This window comes from Leuresthes tenuis, unplaced genomic scaffold, assembly GCF_036924035.1.
Source record: "Leuresthes tenuis unplaced genomic scaffold, fLeuTen1.0.hap1 SCAF_97, whole genome shotgun sequence".
Taxonomy (NCBI): domain Eukaryota; kingdom Metazoa; phylum Chordata; class Actinopteri; order Atheriniformes; family Atherinopsidae; genus Leuresthes; species Leuresthes tenuis.
Window position 1 is genome coordinate 71,238 of NW_027325451.1, and position 16,481 is coordinate 87,718.

At 42.2% G+C, this 16,481-nt stretch overlaps 2 non-coding genes and 2 pseudogenes across 2 annotated transcripts; all 4 read left to right on the forward strand.

The window, feature by feature from the left end:
- Positions 1 to 11,119: 11,119 nt before the first annotated feature.
- Positions 11,120 to 11,209, forward strand: LOC140286513 (U2 spliceosomal RNA; annotated as a pseudogene).
- A 302-nt stretch (positions 11,210 to 11,511) lies between these two features.
- On the forward strand, positions 11,512 to 11,645 carry LOC140286514 (U2 spliceosomal RNA; annotated as a pseudogene).
- Positions 11,646 to 12,056: 411 nt separating this feature from the next.
- Positions 12,057 to 12,170, forward strand: LOC140286516 (U5 spliceosomal RNA). Its single transcript, XR_011911308.1, has one exon. It is a non-coding gene; the product is annotated as a U5 spliceosomal RNA (small nuclear RNA).
- A 275-nt stretch (positions 12,171 to 12,445) lies between these two features.
- Positions 12,446 to 12,633, forward strand: LOC140286505 (U2 spliceosomal RNA). Its single transcript, XR_011911306.1, has one exon. It is a non-coding gene; the product is annotated as a U2 spliceosomal RNA (small nuclear RNA).
- The last annotated feature ends 3,848 nt before the right edge of the window (positions 12,634 to 16,481 follow it).

Consider the following 16,481-nt stretch of genomic DNA (forward strand, 5'->3'; position numbering starts at 1 on the left):
ACCCTACAGTTAATGGGCAGAACTGTGGTCTTAGACCAATTGATAGAGTAGTCAGAAAGTGCTGAGAATTTATTTATGAGTGTGATCGTGTGAGTGAGAGACGTCTGTGAGTTCTGAAGGAAAAGTAATACATCATCAGCATAAAGACTTATTTTATGCTCAATATTTTGGGGTTGGATGCCTTTAATATTTCTATCTTGTCTGATAGCAGCTGCTAAAGGTTTGATGAAAATAGCAAAAAGTGAGGGAGAAAGTGAGCAACCCTGTCTTGTACTTCTCTGCAGACTGAAGCTTGGAGAAGTTTGATCATTTGTCCTGACACTTGCATTTGGGGAGTCAGTTATTTTTCTTGTGAGGAGATAAGAGACTTTAATAATAATATCTTGCAAGAGAGAACAACACAGTACAGAATACAGAGTTGCTCTGACCACTGAAGCAAAAACACACAGTTATATTGCCCGCTCATCACGTCATCTGTTTTTGGGTATAATTGATTGTTCTTCTAACTTTCCTCCCCAACCATCAGTTGAGGTTACCCAGACACACTCGTAAATACCAGCCTAACCCTGTCCCCCCTAAAGTGCACCTATCTCATTATAACAAGCCCACCATTGTAAAGAGGAATTTAAGAAAACAGGGCAGGGTGGTACCTTGCAGCTCGGTCATTTGCAGGTTATACACAGTAACACTCAATACAATGCATATAAGAATTATTTTCCATTACATTCCTCCCTTTTGATTATAATAATACCATTATATTAATCAACCCAAAAGAAACAAGGAAAATAATAACTTTATCTGTAAAACATCAGCCTGCATTTGCACACAACGTGAGTTTAAAATGCAGGCATCATAGTAATAAAGGGTCCAATGATAAACAATCAAAACATGAACAATTAAACATGATTATCTTCATCCCTCTCTAAGTCAGCGTCACTAGAGGAAAAATTTTGAAAGCAAGAAAGTTATTTGAGTCATTTGGTCTTTTTCACACTGTTGTTTAGATGGACTACATAAAATGATGTCATCCACATACTGCAAAAGAGCAGAGCCTGTGGTTGATTGAAGTTAATCCAGACTAGCTTTGAGGGCAGCATTGTAAATAGTGGGACTTTCACAGTACCCCTGGCATAACCGGGTAAAAGTCCAAGATCTCCCTTCAAACTAAAAAGCAAACCAAAATGGGCTATCAGGGTGCACTGGCGACAAGTCAACCACTGAGAAAAACTGTGCATCTGATGTAATTTGAGACAAAATAGTGTGTGGGTTGGGCACAGTAGGAGCATGTGGCTGAACTGCAGCATTCACCGCTTGGAGGTCCTGTACAAAACGCCATTCATCTGGCTGGCCAGCATCTTTAATCTTTTTAACAGGAAACAATGGAGTAAGCACAGGTGAATTTTTAAAAGGAACAATAACGCCTGTTTTCTGAAAAGATTGAAAAACGGGTTTAATCCCTTTAATTGCTTCAGGCTTAAAAGGGTATTGTTTTTTACATGGACAAAAGTCTGATTTAGGGGTGACAATTACTGGTTCACAGCCTTTTATCAACCCCACATCATATTTGCTCTTAGCCCAAAGATCATTGGGCACTTCAGCCAACATGGGTATCGAAGACAAATCTGTTTCAGATAAAAAACATGCTTCAAAATGTGATTCTGTGGTAGGAATTAAGTCCACAGTTCTTTGACAATGCATTGTACTCAAAAATGTTTTTTTGTATGCTGACAATCGTTCAGAAAACATCAAATTTGGATCAGCAGGTGAAACAGTCCACTCCATTTCTTTCTGACATGTAGCAACAAACTCTCCCACACCTTGTCACTGCCAGTGTGTACGTTTGGCCAAGGAAATGTGAGGGCGAGTACCACAAACATTAAAAAAATCGAAGTGCTCTGGAGTGAGCGACACAGCCAATAAAGTAGGCGCACATATTTTTTCACTTCTTCTCATAGTCATTGTCAGGCCCCAAAGAAATGTGTGATGTGCAGTGCAAATCAGTAGGTTGCATGAAATCAGAAAGGGGTGAAACTAACGCTTTTGCTTCTTCCACTAGTTGTTGTGAAAAAGGAGAGCTGGGAAGTTTCCACTCATAAGCATATGTAAGTGCCGATGAATCAAACTGCACTGCTGTGAAAACTTTGTCAGGCTGTAACATAACCTTAACACCCTCTGGTGTAGAAGTTAAAATAATGCCTAATTTACACATGAGATCACAGCCCATCAGGTTAATGGGACACAACTCTGATAACAAAAATGAGTGTTTGAAGGAGAGCTCATCGGGAGTGACAACACGCAATGGGCATTGTCATTTTCTCCTTCACAACCTGGCCTGATGCAGACATACAGTAAACGTGGTTTCCACTTAACTTTGGAGGACAATCAACCTCCCCTGACGTCACTACTGATGAACATAAGTTCCTATATTCTGAGAGAAATATCTTTGCTCTAGGACGGAACTAGCATGCAAAACTTTACTACGTGAATCACAGTCGGCAAGCGTTTCTTCACTACACAGAGCAGGAAAAATGTGTGAGTGTGTTTGTGCTATCACCCATTAGTGGAGGCTCCGCTGCCGCGTGACGTCCAGAACCTGCCTCCCACCCTCAGTCAGCCTTTGGCCAAATTTCATCACTTTTCAGCTGTGGACAGTCCTTCTTCCAGTGTCCAGTCTGGCCACAGTAAAAACAAATATTCGGATCATAGCTCTGATCCCACACGTCCACGTCTTCGACTTCGGCCTCGTTCTCTGTTTACACCAACTGCGTAATACATGGTCATGGCTGCCAAATGCAGCTCCTTTTCACACTTGTCCCTTTTGGTTGTCTTACGCGTCTCAACTTGGTTATGAGCATGGCGAGCATATCGGCGAACGTCAGCCAAACGAGGACCCTCACACCATCCCACGTAAATGTTCTTTACTTCAGTGGCGACATCTGGCATGAGGCCTTTAATTATTGCATTGCATGCAATACTCTCCCATGGTCCTGATTCATTACCCAAATCCCTTGGTCTCTGATGACCGCTGTGCTTGCTGACTTCCTCAAGGATGCGGTGTACAAAATCATCAGTCCCTTCACCAGGTTTCTGTTTGCAGGTGTAAATGTGGGACATATTGATTTTGGTTGGAAATTGAGTGGTGATGGCTTGACACAGTCTTTGGATGGCTGCTTCATATTGAGCGTTATCATTATGTCCTCGTTCACTGTTGGTAGGTCGCAAATCCAGTTGTAGCATACTGGCCTCTATTTTGCAGAGGTCGGTCGGTTTGAACTTTTTTGCCAATGTGCGACGCAATTCAACCCCAGTCGGGCAGATTGTGCGCAGAAATCTCGCAACTCGTCAGCAAAATGGGGTCCAGAAATCTCTGGATCTGGTAAGCATTGTTATGCTTCCATGATGTCAGTCTCAGTCCAGGGTCGATAAACCAGTAATGGTCCAGTGGGAACTGCAACTTTAACCATAGGCATGGTTTGAATCTGGTTTTGTTTTTTCTCACGTTTAGATCTCTGAAGTCCAGATTGTGGGTAAAGGATTTTTGTCACTTGCGTTAAAAGTTCTTGGGCAGGTACGCTGGAGAACCAAACGTCTTCCTTTTCCTCATCATCAGACCTATGTAACTGATGTTGTGAGAATGATGGAATTTCTTCCCGAGGGAGGATGGAAGAAGTCCCTTCTTCCCGAGAGCCAGAGGCTTGTGGCAGGGCTGGCTGTTGTTGTTGCAGGGCAGGAGTCCAGGTCTGGATCCGGCACAGCTAATACTAAATTATTATCATCATTCCGTCATGGCATTTGTTTAACATTTTCCTTTCTTTCTCTTAATACACTTTATTTTTTCCAAAATTCTATACCTTTCTTACTTCTTATTTAAACTTAATTTTCTTTTTTTTTGCTTCATCTCTTTCTCATATTTGCAAAACTTTTCTTCTAATTTTCTTATTTCTAACATACTAAAAGAACCTTCTGGTGGAAAACCTCTGGACCATATGTCTTTTTCATTTCATCATGCTTAGGTCCCCCGGTAGGGTCAAAAGTCTGAGACCTACTGTTTCCCATTCTCAGACTTGGAATGGGGAAATATATTCCTTCACTCAAAGGACGTCTCCAATGAGGACCTTAATCTGTACTCACACTTCTTCGGAGTACTTCACACTTCTTCGGACTGCTTCAAAAGTTTCACTTACCCATGAAATCTCTGTCTCACTGATGACACAACCGGGAAACACTCTTTTATTCAAATAAAAACTAAAAAGCAGTCCTATCGTCTCAGACTATCATATTTCAAAAATGATCCCAGCGCTGGTATTCAAGAAAAGGACCTGCCAGTCCTCTCTCTCAGAAAAGGCCTTGGAGGTATGAGGCTGGAACAGCTACTTCAGTCCAGGCTGGCCATGCACTGCGATCCGGTCCAGAGACACCAGTCGAGGGATCCTGTTCGTGACGCCAAAATTGTGGTGGAAATTTAGTAACGCACAGAGTCAGTTATTTTCTTGTGAGGAGATAAGAGACTTTAATAATAATATCTTGCAAGAGAGAACAACACAGTACAGAATACAGAGTTGCTCTGACCACTGAAGCAAAAACACACAGTTATATTGCCCGCTCATCACGTCATCTGTTTTTGGGTATAATTGATTGTTCTTCTAACTTTCCTCCCCAACCATCAGTTGAGGTTACCCAGACACACTCGTAAATACCAGCCTAACCCTGTCCCCCCTAAAGTGCACCTATCTCATTATAACAAGCCCACCATTGTAAAGAGGAATTTAAGAAAACAGGGCAGGGTGGTACCTTGCAGCTCGGTCATTTGCAGGTTATACACAGTAACACTCAATACAATGCATATAAGAATTATTTTCCATTACATTCCTCCCTTTTGATTATAATAATACCATTATATTAATCAACCCAAAAGAAACAAGGAAAATAATAACTTTATCTGTAAAACATCAGCCTGCATTTGCACACAACGTGAGTTTAAAATAAAGGCATCATAGTAATAAAGAGTCCAATGATAAACAATCAAAACATGAACAATTAAACATGATTATCTTCATCCCTCTCTAAGTCAGCGTCACTAGAGGAAAAATTTTGAAAGCAAGAAAGTTATTTGAGTCATTTGGTCTTTTTCACACTGTTGTTTAGATGGACTACATAAAAGGATGTCATCCACATACTGCAAAAGAGCAGAGCCTGTGGTTGATTGAAGTTAATCCAGACTAGCTTTGAGGGCAGCATTGTAAATAGTGGGACTTTCACAGTACCCCTGGCATAACCGGGTAAAAGTCCAAGATCTCCCTTCAAACTAAAAAGCAAACCAAAATGGGCTATCAGGGTGCACTGGCGACAAGTCAACCACTGAGAAAAACTGTGCATCTGATGTAATTTGAGACAAAATAGTGTGTGGGTTGGGCACAGTAGGAGCATGTGGCTGAACTGCAGCATTCACTGCTTGGAGGTCCTGTACAAAACGCCATTCATCTGGCTGGCCAGCATCTTTAATCTTTTTAACAGGAAACAATGGAGTAAGCACAGGTGAATTTTCAAAAGGAACAATAACGCCTGTTTTCTGAAAAGATTGAAAAACAGGTTTAATCCCTTTAATTGCTTCAGGCTTAAAAGGGTATTGTTTTTTACATGGACAAAAGTCTGATTTAGGGGTGACAATTACTGGTTCACAGCCTTTTATCAACCCCACATCATATTTGCTCTTAGCCCAAAGATCATTGGGCACTTCAGCCAACATGGGTATCGAAGACAAATCTGTTTCAGATAAAAAACATGCTTCAAAATGTGATTCTGTGGTAGGAATTAAGTCCACAGTTCTTTGACAATGCATTGTACTCAAAAATGTTTTTTTCTATGCTGACAATCGTTCAGAAAACATCAAATTTGGATCAGCAGGTGAAACGGTCCACTCCATTTCTTTCTGACATGTCGCAACAAACTCTCCCACACCTTGTCACTGCCAGTGTGTACGTTTGGCCAAGGAAATGTGAGGGCGAGTACCACAAACATTAAAAAAATCGAAGTGCTCTGGAGTGAGCGACACAGCCAATAAAGTAGGCGCACATATTTTTTCACTTCTTCTCATAGTCATTGTCAGGCCCCAAAGAAATGTGTGATGTGCAGTGCAAATCAGTAGGTTGCATGAAATCAGAAAGGGGTGAAACTAACGCTTTTGCTTCTTCCACTAGTTGTTGTGAAAAAGGAGAGCTGGGAAGTTTCCACTCATAAGCATATGTAAGTGCCGATGAATCAAACTGCACTGCTGTGAAAACTTTGTCAGGCTGTAACATAACCTTAACACCCTCTGGTGTAGAAGTTAAAATAATGCCTAATTTACACATGAGATCACAGCCCATCAGGTTAATGGGACACAACTCTGATAACAAAAATGAGTGTTTGAAGGAGAGCTCATCGGGAGTGACAACACGCAATGGGCATTGTCATTTTCTCCTTCACAACCTGGCCTGATGCAGACATACAGTAAACGTGGTTTCCACTTAACTTTGGAGGACAATCAAACTCCCCTGACGTCACTACTGATGAACATAAGTTCCTATATTCTGAGAGAAATATCTTTGCTCTAGGACGGAAATAGCATGCAAAACTTTACTACGTGAATCACAGTCGGCAAGCGTTGCTTCACTACACAGAGCAGGAAAAATGTGTGAGTGTGTTTGTGCTATCACCCATTAGTGGAGGCTCCGCTGCCGCGTGACGTCCAGAACCTGCCTCCCACCCTCAGTCAGCCTTTTGCCCAATTTCATCACTTTTTAGCTGTGGACAGTCCTTCTTCCAGTGTCCAGTCTGGCCACAGTAAAAACAAATATTCGGATCACAGCTCTGGCGTGGCCCATTTCGACCTCCTCTCCCACACGTCCACATCTTCGACTTCGGCCTCGTCCTCTGTTTACACCAACTGCGTAATACATGGTCATGGTTGCCAAATGCAGCTCCTTTTCACACTTGTCCCTTTTGGTTGTCTTACGCGTCTCAACTTGGTTCTGAGCATGGCGAGCATATCGGCGAACGTCAGCCAAACGAGGACCCTCACACCATCCCACGTAAATGTTCTTTACTTCAGTGGCGACATCTATATAATATTGTCTGGGTCCCGTTAAAACATGTATTTTTCCCATCTAATTCCTTGTTTGCTTTAAAACAAGTATTCCCCATTTTCTATCCCTTCAGTAGCCAACCAGTTTGTATGGAGTACACTGGAGCAACTTGACTGATCAGTAAAACACTGCTTTTGTTGTCACCGCAAGGCTTCCCCCGTCGGTTGTTTCACTGAGACACTACTGAGTAACTACAACTCAACACAGTTTATACACATAACATTCATATACATACTAACAAACAAACAAACAATAATTTATCGCAATTTTCTCATCTCTGTTTGAACGTACACCCAGGTAAATATTCCTGTAGTCTTCTCATACCGACTATGGACCCATTCATTGTTTAACTTCACTGTTTTGCAAATCCTAATTGAATATTACACATTGACATTGAACTTTACTGGATAAGCAGGTCTTCATTGCATTCAGCAGCCTATATGTGAGCATCTATGTGTAAGCTGTTCTTCTTTGCATTTATCAGCAGCAAGCAATTCTTCACTGCACATGCATATGTAAATAGTAAAACAATTCCAATGTGTTAGCGAAACCTTCTATATCACAGTGGTTTCTAAGATCTATTTTAAGTTCTTTGCCATCAGTGAGATGACATAGTTTACAAAGTGTGTCAAATTATCACTGAAGATCTTTTCAGGAATTTCAAATCTAGAAATGAGTTATTTTACGCGTGATTTTGCTACTGAGAGTGCATCTGCTTGTGCACATGGAAATATTTCAGACCATTTGGTAAAAACCTCTGTTGTCACTGAGCAGAATCGTTTCCCTTAACATTAATTTAGTTCAATGAAATCTACACAATAATGAAATAATGAAATACAAACAAATATGTTGAAAAAGATACACTGGCTTAGGGAATTATCTTCGTTTTGGTCTTAGATTGCCCTGTGGAATGTATTTTGCACATATTTGACCTGCTAGACAAAACTTTATTCATTTATTTATTCTAAAAAAAAAAATTCAATAATTAGTAAAACCATATGCTGTAAAAACCTTGTTCATTATTGCTTCCATCCCTCCTGTTGAGACATGACATGGTCCGTGGCTCAATACTGCAGCATATTTAAACAAATTCTTTGGCAGTATGGTTTTCCTTCCGGTCATTCATACGAGTCTATTGTAGATGGCAATTGAATAACATCTAATAATGCTAAAATATTTGTAGTTTATACATTTAGCTGTGGATGTCAACATACCTGTTTTTCCAATGCTGTGTTAACACATGTACAGTTGAGAAGGCATACTGACTGTCAGTGTAAACGTTAACAACCTTTTTGTTATTTAATTTACAAGCTTCAGTTAAAGCTACCAATTCGACTGCTTGAACAGAGTAATTTTTTGGTAGTGGTTGTTTTAAGAAAACTTCAGTTTCTGTTACTACTGCAAATCCTGTAGCATTTGTGCCATCAGGGTTTTTTGCTTGACCTGTTGAATAAATATAGTTATTTCTGCATTTTCATAACGTATATCAGTTAAGTCTGGCCTGGGTAAAACACTGATGGTTATTTCTGACATGCAATCATGAGGCTTTCCATCTGTGGGGTAGGTAGCAGTGTGGATGGATTAAGTGTAGCACATCTCTCGACAACAAGGTGTGGCTGTGAAAGAAGAACTGTTATGTAGGAGAGATGTCTGGTAAAGATATTTTGTTAAGTAACCATATCACAGCCACTGCATGAGGTACCTTAAGTGTTAATGGGTGAAATAACACCATTATTGTTGATGCCTGCACTGCCAATGGCTTCTGGCCATTGATTCAAAAGTACAATCTCGTCCCTGTTTCCCCCTTTCAGTGGACACTGGCCCCTAATTACCGCAATTCAGCAGGGGGTCTTTCATTAGGAGTACTGGACTCCCCCGTGCACGGTTTCAGCTCCGACCCTGGAAAGCGGAAAAAACGTTGAGATCTGGTTTGAGGACCCAATTGTTGAGAAAAGTCTCTCAATGAGACTCAGAGTTGCTGGAGTCAGTTAATGCAAATGTTTAATCTTGCAGCAAGTTCAAGAAGGTGTGTGTGTATGGGTGTATGTGTGCGAACGTGTGTGAGTTTGTGTGTGTGAGAGTTTAAAGAACCTGTTATCCACAGGCAGGTCTTAACTAGTATGGCACAGGTCCAGCCTGTCTCATCTTTTTTGGAAGGTCCAGCGCTCGGCCGTAACCCTTCTGTCTGTTTGGACTCTCACATACATTCGGTTAATCATAGAAAAACGAGAACAAAACTTTTTAGCCCCTTAAATTCATAAAACAGACATGGTGCAGTTATTTCCATTCTAGAAAATAAGAGTAATCACCACCATTCCTATAAATTCTGGATATTCTAACAATCTGAATCTTTTTTAAATGTTCGATGAAGCCCTTTGCTGTTCTGTTTAGAGACTCAGCTGATCATAAACCAAGTTTTGCTCTTGAACCAAGCTTCTAAACTCTTCACCTTTTTCATTTCTCAGTTAGTATTCACTTTAAAACTGATTAAAAGAAAAATTAAATGAATGCCTATCAACAAATGTGGGATCTAAACTCTAGTTCTTTCTCTAAAATAATTTCCTTTCTCAATTCAGAAATGTGTGTGTGTAAGTCACAACACCCGTGACACCAAAACGGCTTTCTTTTCTCTCTTTTCTCTACACTCTGCACTGTGAGCACACACACCAAATCAGAAAGGCTTTTTTCTCTCTTTTCTACATTATGGACTGTGGGGACACAAAACCGCTCTCTCTCTTTTTTTTTTTTGTTTTTGTGCCAGGGCGTTGTCTCACGTATTAGATTATGCTTAAGATACGAATGGGTTTATCAGTCACATCAGAATCCATACATACTGATCCTCCCGTAATAAAATGGTCGGATCTTATCAAACACACTTTGTTTCTTGTGACAAGTCAGCCAAACAGCGTATACACGTCAAGACACTGAATCAAGTTTGCCACAAGAACTCATAAGTTTGGCAGTATTGCTCTGCCGTCAGCAATCATACACCCATTTTATTTTCATGAGACATGTGCAGGCACCTGTTCATCTACTGTTCTATCACTATGAATTAGTTTATCTATTATCAATAAGGATACTTCTACAACTACTATCAAAGTATGTCCGGACTTCTTATGTTGTCAGTTGCTATATATGAATAAGTGGGTTGCTACTGAAAAGCATTAAGCATGTCACACAGCCCAAACATATAACATTTCAGGACACACCACACAGTTAACAACCACAGTGAAGCGTGTCAAAGCCCAAACATGTAACATTCAACAGGACACTTACACAACACATTCAAATCAAACAGTCAGACAACATACAAGAACATATACCCCAGCCGGCATTGCTCCCTGCCTATTTTCCTACAACTCACTATGTGTGCGCACACCTTTATTCACAAACTCTTCAACTTATACTCTTTTACCGAAGCTGCTACAGCTCGATTGGCCAAATACCCTTAGATCCTATTTCGGTGAATTTGACATCTGCCTTGTATGTAACAGATTAGCGGTTTAGCAGTTTTAATTTAGTTTGAGTGAAGGAATTCATTTTATAGCAAAATCCGAAATCGTGAAGAACTCATGAAAGTAAGCTTATTCTCGGATTCCTGAAACATTAGATTTGCTCTTTCTTTTACTGCAAAGTACAACGTTGAGCAGCACTAATGAGTTGTTTCTATTTTTGGCAGGCTTTACCTTTGCGGATGAAGCCCTTTCTGTCTGTGCAAAAGAAATCTTGTTACTGTGCAGAGTGACTTCTCTGAGTAGAGTCGCCTTACTTGTTGCGACTGTGCCGATGTTCGAAGCTGGAGTGCAAAGTTGTTGCTTGAATGGTGCTCGCTGGGGCGTGTGGTAGTGTAAAGTTATACCATTTAAAAGGGCTGAAGAGTGCTCAGTGCAGCGGGTGGGCGGAGGTGCAAAGTGACACTATGGCCATAAAAAGAACACCGCTACAAGTGCGCATTGTGCCAGGAAGGGCCCTCGGACGTGAACCAGTGGACAGTTCTCGCTTCTCGGCCTTTTGGCTAAGATCAAGTGTAGTATCTGTTCTTATCTTCTTAAACCCCAGCTGGTCGAGGCGGATGGCCACCCTTCCTGAGTCTGGTTCTGCCAGAGGTTTCTTCCTGTTAAAAGGGAGTCGTTCCTTTCCACAGTTGCCACAGGCACGCTCAGGACGGGAGATTGGACTGAAGACACGTTTCGGTGCAATCTGTTGGTTTCCTTAGCTAGGATATTAATTTTTTGAATTGGCTCTATATGAATTAATTGGATCATGATTACAATGAATTGAATTCCAATTGGCTTGAATTGGACTATATTACTTAAGTGCCTTGAGATGACAATTGTTGTAATCTGGCGCTATATAAATAAAATTGAATTGAATTGAATTGAATTGAATGTCTGATATGTCCTCTATGCGAGACTACATATTAAATGGATTTGTATCAATAGGAGTTGAAAAAGGAGCTTGCTCCGTTCACTCCAAGCATCGACCCGGTACTGCAGTGCCGCTGGGAACGGTGCGCTCTCCTCTGCTCTTGTGAAAAAGCAAACAGCGGTGCAGGATGGAAGTTTCAGGGAGCCTAAGATGAAACTTTCTTTTAATCTGCTGATAAAAGAGAGTGAATGCGAAGCAGACTTTAACACGGTTCTGGGAGCGAGCCGAGTGCAGGCTAACTGGGAGAATTGCTTGAAAGAAACGCGACACCGAATGAGCAGTCAGATCAAAGCCTCAACACGGTGTTCCCGTGTTGTTTGTGGCTGCCTTGTCTTTTGCACAGAGTAAAAGACAAGGCAGCCATCGAATATGGCCCGATTGTTCCTACTTGGTCAGCCGAGGAGCAAGGGGGGGGAGCAAGCGTCTCAACCAAGCAAAGCTCACCATGGGGAAGGTGGCTATGCCAACTAGCCTGATGCCCTGCTCCCGCAGTGATGGATAATCATACACTGGTTTCTCTTCATAATGTACAAGTCTTTCGCCTTTTACTAAAGACTTCCGTGTAGAGCAGCACTAATGAGTTGTTTCTATTTTTGGCAGGCTTTACCTTTGCGGGTGAAGCCCTTTCTGTCTGTGCAAAAGAAATCTTGTTACTGCGCAGAGTGACTTCTCTGTGTAGAGTCGCCTCACTTGCTGCGACTGTGCCGATGTTGCTTGAATGGTGCTCGCTGGAGCGTGCGGTAGTGTAAAGGTATGCCATTTAAAAGGGTTGAAGAGTGCTCAGTGCAGCGGGTGGGCGGAGGTGCAAAGTGACACTATGGCCATAAAACGAACACCGCTACAAGTGCGCATTGTGCCAGGAAGGGCCCTCGGACGTGAACCAGTGGACAGTTATCGCTTCTCGGCATTTTGGCTAAGATCAAGTGTAGTATCTGTACTTATCAGTTTAATATGTTATATGTCTATGCAAGGACTACATATTAAATGGATTTTTATCAATAGGAGTTGAAAAAGGAGCTTGCTCCGTTCACTCCAAGCATCGACCCGGTACTGCAGTGCCGCTGGGAACGGTGCGCTCTCCTCTGCTCTTGTGAAAAAGCAAACAGCGGTGCAGGATGGAAGTTTCTTTAATCTGCTGAGAAAAGAGAGTGAATGCGAAGCAGACTTTAACATGGCTCTGGGAGCGAGCCGAGTGTGGGCTAACCAGGAGAATTGCTTGAAAGAAACGCGACACCGAATGAGCGGTCAGAACAAAGCCTCAATACGGTGTTCCTGTGGTGTTTTTATAAAATGCGGTGTAAAAAAAGGTGTGAATGCCCCATAGAAAACTAAAAGGTGGAGCGGAAGTGTTCGGCTGCAAGAAGGTGTGAATGTCCGACTATATTTAGTGAAAAGCAGGTGAAGCAAGGTCTGAATGCCCAACCTTACATCATCAAAAGCGAGATCAGAGGTTTTTGGCTGCAAGAAGGCCATAGTTTGCCAAAAGCGGGTGAGGTGCGAATGACCGACTAAATATCAACAAAAGTGGGGGCGGAGGTCTTCGGATGCAAGTGGGTGTGAATATCCCACCATACAAGTATGGTGGAGAGGAAGCTGTGAATGGCCGACCATAGTTTGCAAAAAGCGGGTGAGAAAAGGTGCGAATGTCCAACCATACATGATCGAAACAGGGTGTTTGGCTGCGACAAGGTGTGAATGTCCACCCATAATTAATGAAAAGCGGGCAACAAGTAGGTTCGAATGCCATACCATACATCATCAAAAGCAGGAGTGGATGTGTTCGGCTACAAGAAGGTTTGAATGTCCGAGCATAGTTTGTAAAAAGCGGGTAAGAAAAGGTTCGAATGCCCGAACATACACCATCAAAAGAGGGAGCGGAGGTGTTCCGCTGTAAGACGGTGTGAATGTCCGACCATAGTTGGTAAAAAGTGGGTATGAAAAGGTGCGAATGCCCAAATTCGGCTGCAAAAAACTGTGTTCGGCTGCAAAAAGGTGTGAATGTTCGACTAAAGTTTGTAAAAAGCGGGTAAGACAAGGTGCGAATGCCTGACAATGTATGATCAAAAGCGGGAGCGGAGGTGTTCAGCTGCAAGAAGGTCTAAATGTCCATAATTAATTGCTAGAAAACATGAAAGAAAATTTTCGAAAATCAATCCGCACATGATCATAAGTGGGAGAGGAGGTGTTCAGCTGCAAGAAGGTGTGAATATCCTACCATAATTGCTGAAAAATGTGTTAGAAACGGTAAGAATCCCGGACCATACCTCATCAAAAGCTAGAGAGGTGGTGTTCGGCTACAAGTAGGTGTGAATGTCTGACTAAAGTTCAAATATATTAACAAAAGCGGGAGGAGAGGTCTTTGGATGAGTGGTTGAGAATTTCCAACCATAATCTATAAAATGCGGTGAAAAAAAAGGTGTGATAGAAACCTAAAAGGTGGAGCGGAAGTGTTCGGCTGCAAGAAGGTGTGAATGTCCATCTATAGTTGGTGAAAAGCAGGAAAAGCAAGGTCTGAATGCCCAATCTTACATCATCAAAAGCGAGATCAGAGGTGTTTGGCGGCAAGAAAACGGGTAAGGTGTGAATGACCGACTAAATATCAACAAAAGTGGGGGCGGAGATCTTCGGATGCAAGTGGGTGTGAATATCCCACCATACAAGTATGGTGGAGAGGAAGCTGTGAATGGCCGACCATAGTTTGCAAAAAGCGGGTGAGAAAAGGTGCGAATGTCCAACCATACATGATCAAAACAGGGAGCGGAGGTGTTTGGCTGTGACAAGGTGTGAATGTCCACCCATAATTAATGAAAAGCGGGCAACAAGTAGGTTCGAATGCCCAACCATACATCAACAAAAGCAGGAGTGGATGTGTTTGGCTACAAGAAGGTTTGAATGTCCGAGCATAGTTTGTAAAAAGCGGGTAAGAAAAGGTGCGAATGCCCGAACATACACCATCAAAAGAGGGAGCGGAGGTGTTACACTTGAAAGACGGTGTGAATGTCCGACCATAGTTGGTAAAAAGTGGGTAAGAAAAGGTTCGAATGCCCGAATATATACCATCAAAAGCGGAAGCGGAGGTGTTCGGCTGCAAGAAGGTGTGAAAGTCCGACCATGGTTTGTAAAAAGCGGGTAAGAAAAGGTGCGAATGCCCGACAATGTATGATCAAAAGAGGGAACGGAGGTTTTCGGCTGCAAGAAGGTCTAAATGTCCAACCATAATTTGTAAAAACCGGGGAAGAAAAGGCTCGGAAGCCCGACTATACACCATCAAAAGCGGGAACGGAGGTTTTCGGCTACAAGAAGGTTTGAATGTACGACCATAGTTTGTAAAAAGCGGGTAAGAAAAGGTGCGAATGCCCGAACATACACCATCAAAAGAGGGAGCGGAGGTGTTACACTTGAAAGACGGTGTGAATGTCCGACCATAGTTGGTAAAAAGTGGGTAAGAAAAGGTTCGAATGCCCGAATATATACCATCAAAAGCGGAAGCGGAGGTGTTCGGCTGCAAGAAGGTGTGAACGTCCGACCAAAGTTTGTAAAAAGCAGTTAAGAAAAGGTTCGAATATCCAACCAAACATAATCAAAAGTGGGAGCAGAGCTGTTCGACTGCAAGTAGGTGTGAATATCCACCCATAATTCCTGAAAAATGGGTAAGAAAAGGTGCGAATGCCCAACCATACATCATCAAAAGAAGAAGTGGATGTGTTCTGCTACAAGAAGGTTTGAATGTCCAACCATAGTTTGTAAAAAGCGTGTAAGAAAAAGTTCGATTGCCCGAACATACACCATCAAAAGAGGGAGCGGAGGTGTTCCGCTGTAAGATGCTGCGAATGTCCGACCATAGTTGGTAAAAAGCGGGTAAGAAAAGGTTAAAAAACCGGACTGTACACAATCAATAGCGGGAGCGGAGTTGTTCGGCTACAAGAAGGTGTGAAAGTCCGACCATGGTTTGTAAAAAGCGGGTAAGACAAGGTGCGAATGCCCGACAATGTATGATCAAAAGAGGGAGCGGAGTTGTTCGGCTGCAAGGTCTGAATTTCCAACCATAATTTGTAAACACCGTTGAAGAAAAGCCTCGAAAGCCCGACTATACACCATCAAAAGCGGGAGCGGAGGTGTTCAGCTGCAAGAAGGTCTGAATGTCCACCAATAATTACTGAAAAATGGGTAAGAAAAGGTGTGAATGCCCAACTATACATCATCACAAGCAGAAGTGTATGTGTTCGGCCACAAGAAGGTTTAAATGTCCGACCATAGTTTGTAAAAGGCGGGTAAGAAAAGGTTCGAATGCCCGAACATACACAATCAAAAGAGGGAGCGGAGGTGTTTCACTGCAAGAAGGTGTGAATGTCCGAGCATAGTTTGTAAAAAGTGGGTAAGAAAAGGTTCGAATGCCAGAACATACACCATCAAAAGAGGGAGCGGAGGTGTTCCGCTGTAAGAAGGTGTGAATGTCCGACCATAGTTGGTAAAAAGCGGGTAAGAAAAGGCTAAAATACCCAACTCTACACAATCAATAGCGGGAGCGGAGTTGTTCGGCTAAAAGAAGGTATGAAAGTCCGACCATGGTTTGTAAAAAGCGGGTAAGAAAAGGTTCGAATGCCAAAATATACACCATCAAAAGCGGAAGCCGAGGTGTTCGGCTGCAAGTAGGTGTGAATGTCAGATCATAATTTGTAAAAAGCTGATGAGAAAGGTGTGAATGACCGACAATAATTGCTGAAAAATGTGTTAGAAAAGGTAAGAATGCCGGACCATTCATCATCAAAAGCCGGAGAAGAGGTGTTCGGCTGCAAGAAGCTGTGAATGTCCAGCCATAATAACTCAAAAACGGGTAAGAAAAGGTAGTATTGCCAGACCATAAATGATCAAAACAGGGAGCGGAGGTGTTCCGCTGTAAGAAGGTGTGAATGTCCCACCATAATTGGT